The sequence below is a fragment of the Poromitra crassiceps genome (genome assembly GCF_964638095.1).
Source record: "Poromitra crassiceps genome assembly, chromosome: 1".
NCBI classification, from domain to species: domain Eukaryota; kingdom Metazoa; phylum Chordata; class Actinopteri; order Beryciformes; family Melamphaidae; genus Poromitra; species Poromitra crassiceps.
The window spans coordinates 6,679,890-6,687,426 of NC_139623.1; the positions used below are offsets into that span (position 1 = coordinate 6,679,890).

General features: G+C 52.7%; 1 pseudogene across 1 annotated transcript; it reads right to left on the minus strand.

The window, feature by feature from the left end:
* Nucleotides 1-1,139: 1,139 nt before the first annotated feature.
* Nucleotides 1,140-5,053, minus strand: LOC310786725 (SPRY domain-containing SOCS box protein 1 pseudogene; annotated as a pseudogene). Its single transcript has 3 exons — nucleotides 5,004-5,053; nucleotides 2,628-2,713; nucleotides 1,140-1,948 (listed from the first exon to the last, which is right to left on the minus strand). The product of its transcript is annotated as an SPRY domain-containing SOCS box protein 1 pseudogene (transcript).
* Between the last annotated feature and the right edge of the window lie 2,484 nt (nucleotides 5,054-7,537).

A 7,537-nucleotide genomic window follows, 5' to 3' on the forward strand; every position in this document is an offset into this window, starting at 1 on the left:
AGACGTCAGCATTCCCATGGCCGTCTGGCTTCGGTCCGAAAGTTATGCAGTAACACTCATTCTAGCTGATGCTCAGACAAGCTCCATGGGCCAGGGGTGTTAGAATGGCCCCTTGCGTGGTTATTATTATTATTGTTGTAATTATTATTATTATAATAATAATAATTATTATTATTATTATTATTATTGTGACTCCCGCTGGCCATTTGCCAGAAAGCGATTTCCGCTTAGGCGTCGGAAATAGGCAGGCTGAGATGCCCACTGGATAGAATAGTCAGATCACAGGCCAAATAACTTGTCAGTCAGCTTCGCTTTATTTAGTCAAAGCACGAGGGACACCTACGGTACATGTGGTGTTTTCAGAGCAATGTAAGACAGTATTTCTGTTTGGTGGGGCGGGCCGTTGCGGGCAGACGGAGTATTAAAGAGATGAGAATACGTCTGATTATAGGCATTATAGGCAAAACACAAAGATCCCTAGTACAGTTTAATAGTGCACGAGTGCTCAAGAAAGCACACGAGATAATCAATGACTCCACACATGTCCTTCATGTCTGTTTTGACTTAATGCCATCAGGAAAGCGCTTTAGACAGCCTGCCTGCAAAACAAACAGAAGGAAGTTTGGTTTTGTTCCAGAGGCCATTCGACTGGTGAACAGCCACAGTACGAGAAGTGGTCAGTTTATCTAGACTAAGTCTGTACCTTGACCTTTTGATTTGAACTTTTGAACAAGTCTAATATGCACTTGGATTGTATTGACTGAAATTAATTTGTATTGATCTGACACCTATATTCCTTTGTGGTGTTGGATACACTGTAATCAGGGATCTTGCTTTATCAGTGCTTTATCAGCTTTATCTTGCTTTATATTTATTGTATTTATTGTCTTGTTTTTTGTATTGTTTTTGGATGTGTACAAAGTACGGCTTGTTTGCAGTATTCATGCCTTAAATTGCCCCTTGCGGGACTAATAAAGTTTTTTTTTTTTTTTTTTTAATTGAATTGAATTGAATTGAATTGATTTTACTGGACTGGTAGATTGCCCGTTTAAATGCTGAAGTACTGATACTTTCCTCATGGGTCCTTTCGCATCCACGGGTGACTGGTCCTCCGGGGTATGCTCGGTGTGCTGTGGTCGTCAACCCCGTCCTTGGTAGAGCAGGTAGCTCTTGAGAGAGGCGGGCAGGGGCAGTCCGTGGATTCCGCTCAGGCGGTCCCTTCCTAGAGCCGCCCGCACAGAGCGCCTGCACAGGTCCATCAGAGGGAGGGGATCCGGATCGAGTCCGTTTATGTACCGGATTCGTATTTCGCAGTGTCCCCACACGGCGCTCACTGCGGGGTACACCTTCCTGCCCTTAAGTCCTCCGAACGCCACCCCTAGGTCATGTCCGTCCACTATGAAACCTAACGTCCCCTCGTCCATGTCCAAGACGACTAACAGCGAGTCTGGTATTATGAAGGTGTCGTCGGGCTCCAGGAAGGCGGGGTAGGTTCTGCCCGCGTGGTTCTTGCCGTCGTGGTAGAGTTTACACCGGCCCAGGTCCCAGCCCCAGGACTCGGTGTTGTTTCCCACCAGGACCGTGTAGCCCACCGAATGCATCGGCGCGTCGCCCGTGGCCACCCCGACCACGGCGTGGGACCCCCTCTGGCGCGTGGCCCAGCTGATCTCCCACACGTGCAGTCGCTGCGTGTAGCCCACCCGGCCGCGGATGGCGTCCGTGCTCTGCGCCACGGGTTGGCGGTGGAGCACCAGCTTGTTGACGTCCTCGACGAAGATGTTGAGCGAGCGGTCGTCGTTGTTCCAGGAATGCTGCACCTGGACGTCCGGGCCGGCGGGCGGCATGTCCAGCAGCCGGTCCAGCCGGGAGGGCTTGGTGTGCTCCGGGGGCGTGGCGGATGCCAGGGTATTCGTCCGGGCGGGTTGGGTGGTGATGGGGAGCACGTCGGCTTGCTGCGTGGGCGGGGGCGGGATCGGCTGCTGAGCCGGCTGGGCTGAGGCGAGCGTGGGGGAAATGGGGGGGGGAATTTCCAGCGCCCTCAGGCGAGCCTCCACTGATCTGTTAGCATCTAGCAGGGACAGCAGGATGGCTCTTAATGGCCCGGGCAGGATCGGCTGCTGCTGGGCTGAGGCGAACGTGGGGGGAAAGGGGGGGGGGGTTTTCCAGGGCCCTCAGACGAGCTTCTACAGATCTGCTAGCATCTAGCAGGGACAGCAGAATGGCTCTTGACGACCCCTGTCGGCTCGGCGGAGCTACGAATGGGGCCGCTTCCGCTTCCGGGGCGGCGGCCTGGAGGTCAGTGCGACCAGCAAGTACGTGGCGTCTCGCGGCGGCCCCGCGGCCTGCATTTCCCCGGCGGCTCCCGGCTCTCGGGGCAGCTGCCTCTACTGGTCTTCGCCCGCGGCCTCTCGCACGTCCGCGCCGAGCGGCCTCTCCCTCCGGCACGCTCGCACGCGTTCTTGGGCGTCCACGGGCCGTCGCAGTGGCGCGCCCCGTGCCACGGGAACGCGCGCTGGGCCTTCTCGTCGGGGCTATGCTGGCAGCCTGTGGTCCGGTCGCTTCGCCAACGTCTTCGTCAGACACCTCGGAAGGCAAGTACGCTCCGTGGCCGGTCCGGAACAGGGAACCGATGTCTAAGCTGTCGTCACAGTCCATGGGCTGCTCTGGCTCGGAACTCAACATGCCAGGAATGGAGTGGGGAACGTTGAGAGATCTGTGGGGAATATCCACGGGTAGAGAAGGCTTGTGGGTGCTGATTCGGTCTGCAGATCTGGTGCAAAACAACGCTTCGGACGGCTTCGAGGGAGATAGACTGCCGTGAAGCTACTGCTGCTATGATCGGCCAGAGAGAGAGAGGTGACGTAGAACCCTTGCTATATGAGGATTAACTGACGTCATATTTGACGTCATAGCAGACGTCATACTAGGACTTTGACTGACCACGTTATGCTAGGACTTGACTGTCGTCAGGGGATGATCGGATTATGCATGAGTGGCCTTCAGCTTGAAATATGGTCTGGAGACCTCACCAGTTCACAAGATGGATAGATAGATTAAAGAGACTGAGAGAAAGAGCAGAATGGCTGAATTCAGAACTTACTTACTAATATTAGTAACTGTACTTTATTCATTAATCTCAATTTAAGTGTTAATGATGCCATTTTGTCAACATGCTGAATGATTTGTTTCATATTTACTGGATATGATAAAAGTGAGCTCTTGACTGACCCTTTATTTTGTTGGGCTTGTCATGTCATCCCAACAATATCAACAACAAAAGAAACAGGGCCGACAACCAATCCTACACCCAATTCAAAAGGTAATCACTTTCCATCTTGCATTGCAGAGTACAGTGTGTCTCTCTCTCTCTCTCTCTCTCTCTCTCTCCCTCAGCTTGGCAAATCTGTAGCTTATTTAGCAACCTCTGTGGCATTTGTATTTGATCGACTTAGCCTCACACAATATGGTAAATAAAGAAACCTTTTGAAATGGTTTCATAAGTCCAGAACGGGCAAATCATTCTCTGAGCGCAGAGGAGCATGCAATCCTTCAGATGAAAAAATCACCTAAATTGTAGTCTGACTCACTGTAAGCAGGCTGCAGGTGTAAGCTCTGCCATTGGCTCCGACCATTTCAGTCGCATCGAAGGGAAATCCCTTTCCTGTCCTGCATGTCGCTCTCAAATTCCTCCGCCCCTGTGAAACAACAACAACAGCGCTAGCTAGCAAACTTAACCTACACGCAGAGAATGGCAAGTTTTGTTTCGGTGGATGGTTGTAAAGTTAACAGAGCAACAAACACCATCCCCCAACCCCCCCCCCCACCTTCCCCACTATACCCGAGTGGGAAGAGGAGCCAGACTCTCTCCTAGTCTGGCAAGCGAGACTACCTAAATTGGAGCTACACGGGTTTTGTACAAACACGGGAAACAAAACGCAGCGCGTTTCAACCTCGCTGTCTAGTACAGCCTGACAAAGACCAGCGAGGTTGAAATGCGTTGCGTTTTGTTGCCCGTGTTTGTTTGATTGAAGATGTACACTGTTGGTCAACTTTTTCAGTACACATGTACATTACTTCTGTATTAAATTGTGCTCCTAAATATCCACGAAGCTCCCTTTTTTCTCGTGATTATTCTACTTTGGCCTGCTGAGCTTTCTTGTCCCATTTTCTTTGTATTCTCCTTGTCCTATAGCTACAGGAAATTTGTTTTGCAGACAATAAACTAATAATTTGGAAGCACAGCATATGACACAATAACAACACATACTGTGACTCATCATCACAACAAATGCCAAATATGATATTTCTGAAACATATTCAACTCTTTCCTCTTTCACTAACAGGAGTTTGCATCTATTTTAGTTCCATATTGTAACGTTCCTGGTAACTCATGAGGCAGAGGCTTCTTGTTGGTACAAGGTTCTTTATTCTCAGTTAGTTATATTACAACTCTCAGCGGTTGTCACGCTCATAACTAGCAACCTTCCCTTCTAGCAGTGTGTGGAGACTGACGCGCATGCTCAGTCCTCCCCGGAAGTATCCCCACAGCATAGTGTTCCCCAATACAACACTCCCACACATCAGTTCCTATCTGTAGTTGAGACACTACCAATGCTCACCCCTGTATGTGTACTGCTGATTCGCTACATACTCCCCGCCCAACAATAAGGTCAACGCCCACGTTGATACCACATCACACATCCCCTTGTACCAAAACACACCCAACATCTTTTTTTAACAGCTTCTTTGTTTTTTTCAACCACATTTTATGTTTCAATCTCAGACTTCCCCACATCTCCTCCCCCACAATATCTCATGTCATGCACATCCTTTACTTTCTGTTACAACATTTCAACAATTCCAACCACCATCTCCTCTCTTTTTTTTTTTTTTTTTTTTTTTTTTTAATAATACAACTCAAAGTTGTTAAAGCGTCCTGGAGCCCTTTGCTCTCTCCGTGGCCGTGTTAGTCTCTGTGAATCTGCCTGCGGGGCTGATCCCACCTGCAGTGTCTCTGGGCCTTCAAGTCCCTGAGTGGGGGCCGCCCGGTCATGGCCGGACGCCCCTCTCTGTGGAAACAGAGTCCTTCTTTCAGCCTATCTAGGTGAAACCGCCGGGCGGCCGAGATCTGGGCGAAAGGTGCACCCCCCCCGGTATGGGGCCAACCTGTCTCGGTGGAGTACCTTCTTGCCACCAAGTGGCATCTGCACTCGGTACACCACCTCCCCCATTCTCTCCATGACCCTGCATGGGCCTGTCCAGTGACAGTCCAGTTTAGGGCTACGCCCTTTTTTTCTCCGGGGTGTGTACACCCAGACCAACTCTCCCCCCTGGAAATGGTTTCCCTTTGCCCTCACATCATAGTTCCTTTTTTGTTTCATGCCTGCTTTCTCTAGCTGGTCCCGAGCGAAGTTGTGAGCGGACTCTAAGCGATCTTGTAGCCTCCTGGCGTACTCTCGCCCCGGGGGAGCGTCCAGTGCATCTGGTGGCTTGCCGAACGCCATTTCTGCCGGTGTCCGCAGTTCTCGACCTAACATGAGCAGAGCTCGTGTGCAGGCGGTGGACTCTTGTGTGGCAGATCTGTAGGCCATGAGGATGAGAGGCAGGTGCGTGTCCCAGTCCTTCTGGTGCTCCTCCGTGAGGATGGCCAACTGCTTTTTCAGCGTTCGATTGAATCTTTCTACAAGGCCATCGCTCTGGGGGTGCAATGCTGTGGTCCGTGTCTTTTTAATGTTCAGTTTCTCGCACATGGTGGCGAACACTCGTGACTCAAAGTTTCTCCCTTGGTCACTGTGTAGGGTCTCTGGTGCTCCCAACCTACTGAACATGCCGGTTACTAGTGCGTCGACCACCGTCCCCGCCTCCTGGTCGGGCAGTGCGTACGCCTCTGGCCATTTTGTGAAATAGTCCATGGCGACCAGGACGTATCGATTTCCACTGTCTGAGCGTGGGAAAGGTCCCATCACGTCTACTGCTACCCTCTCCATGGGGGCTCCTGCTGCTAGCTGTTGGAGCGGGGCGCGAGACTGGTCTAACGGGCCTTTGTACGCTGCGCAGAGGTCGCAGCGTCGACAGAAGTCCTGTACGTCTCTCCCCATCCTCCCCCAATAAAAGCCTTGTCTGATGCGACGGAGGGTTTTGCTTACCCCAAAGTGCCCAGCCCCTACAGTTCCATGGCAGCTCCTGCACACCTCCTCCCTCAGCGTCGTCGGCACTACTTTCCGCCACTTATGTTCTCCTGTCGCTGGCTCCTTCCAGGACTTCATCAGCACTCCGCTACTCAATCTCAGGGTGTCGAACCCTGCCCACAGCCCTTTGGTTGTGTCGGTGGCCCCTGCCACCTCTTCCCAGGGCGGCTTCTGGCCCTCTTCTACCCATTGCAGTACTGGCGACAGCTCCCTGTCGTTTTCTTGGTGGCCCCTCCAATCCGCTGCCTCTGCCATCCGCAGCGTCTTGCACACTGGTCCATCCCCCGTGTGGTTAGGGCAGATCCTAGCTTCCTCTTGGAGCTCTCTCTCTCTTCCTTCTCTCTTTTCGCAGTACGTACACCCTCTCTCTGCGCAGGGTCGTCGTGACAGGGCGTCTGCGTTGACGTGGCGCGCCCCTGCCCTGTGTTCTATCGTGAAGTTGTAGTCTGCCATTTTCTCTAACCAGCGGCACACTTGCCCCTCCGGCTCTCGGAAGGACCACAACCACTGCAGCGCCGAGTGGTCGGTCCGTATGGTGAACCGCGGCTGTCCCAGGAGGTAATATCTAAAGTGTCGTAGTGCTTCTACTACGGCGAGGAGCTCCCGGCGGGTGACGCAGTAGTTACGTTCTGCTTTATCGAAAGTCTTGCTGTAGTACGCCACCACCCGCTCCCCGTCCGGCCCCGCCTGGGACAGCACGGCCCCCATACCCCCGTTGCTGGCATCAGTGTCTAGTAGGAACGGCAGGGCGGGGTCTGGTGCTCTAAGCACCGGAGACTCGGTCAGCGCTTTCTTGAGGGCTTTAAAGGCTAGGTGGCATTCTGTCGTCCAGTGGAAGTCTGCATTCTTCTCTTTTAGCCTGAACAGTGGTTCCGCTATTTTAGAAAACCCGTTTACGAATTTCCTGTAGTATGCGGCTAGCCCTACGAAGCTCTCGAGTTCGCCTTTGTTTCTGGGGGTGGGCCACTCCATGACCGCCTGAGTCTTCTCTTCCAGGGTGCGAATGCCCCCCGCGCCGATGCCATGCCCTAAGAACTCCACCCTCCTCTTCAGGAAGTGGCACTTGTCTGGGTGTAACTTTAGACCCGCCTCTGCTATCTTCTGCAGGACTTTTCGTAACGCCCCCACTGCTGCCTGGAACGTGCCCCCGTGTGTCAAGATGTCATCTAAATACACGACGCATTCGGATCGGGGAATGTCTCCCAGCAGCTTCTCCATTAACCTCTCGAACGTTGCTGGTGCGTTGCACAGCCCGAAACTGAGTACTCGAAACTGCCACAGCCCCTTCTCTGTGCGGAAGGCGGTCTTTTGTTTGGCATCGTCGCGGAGGGGCACCTGCCAGTACCCGC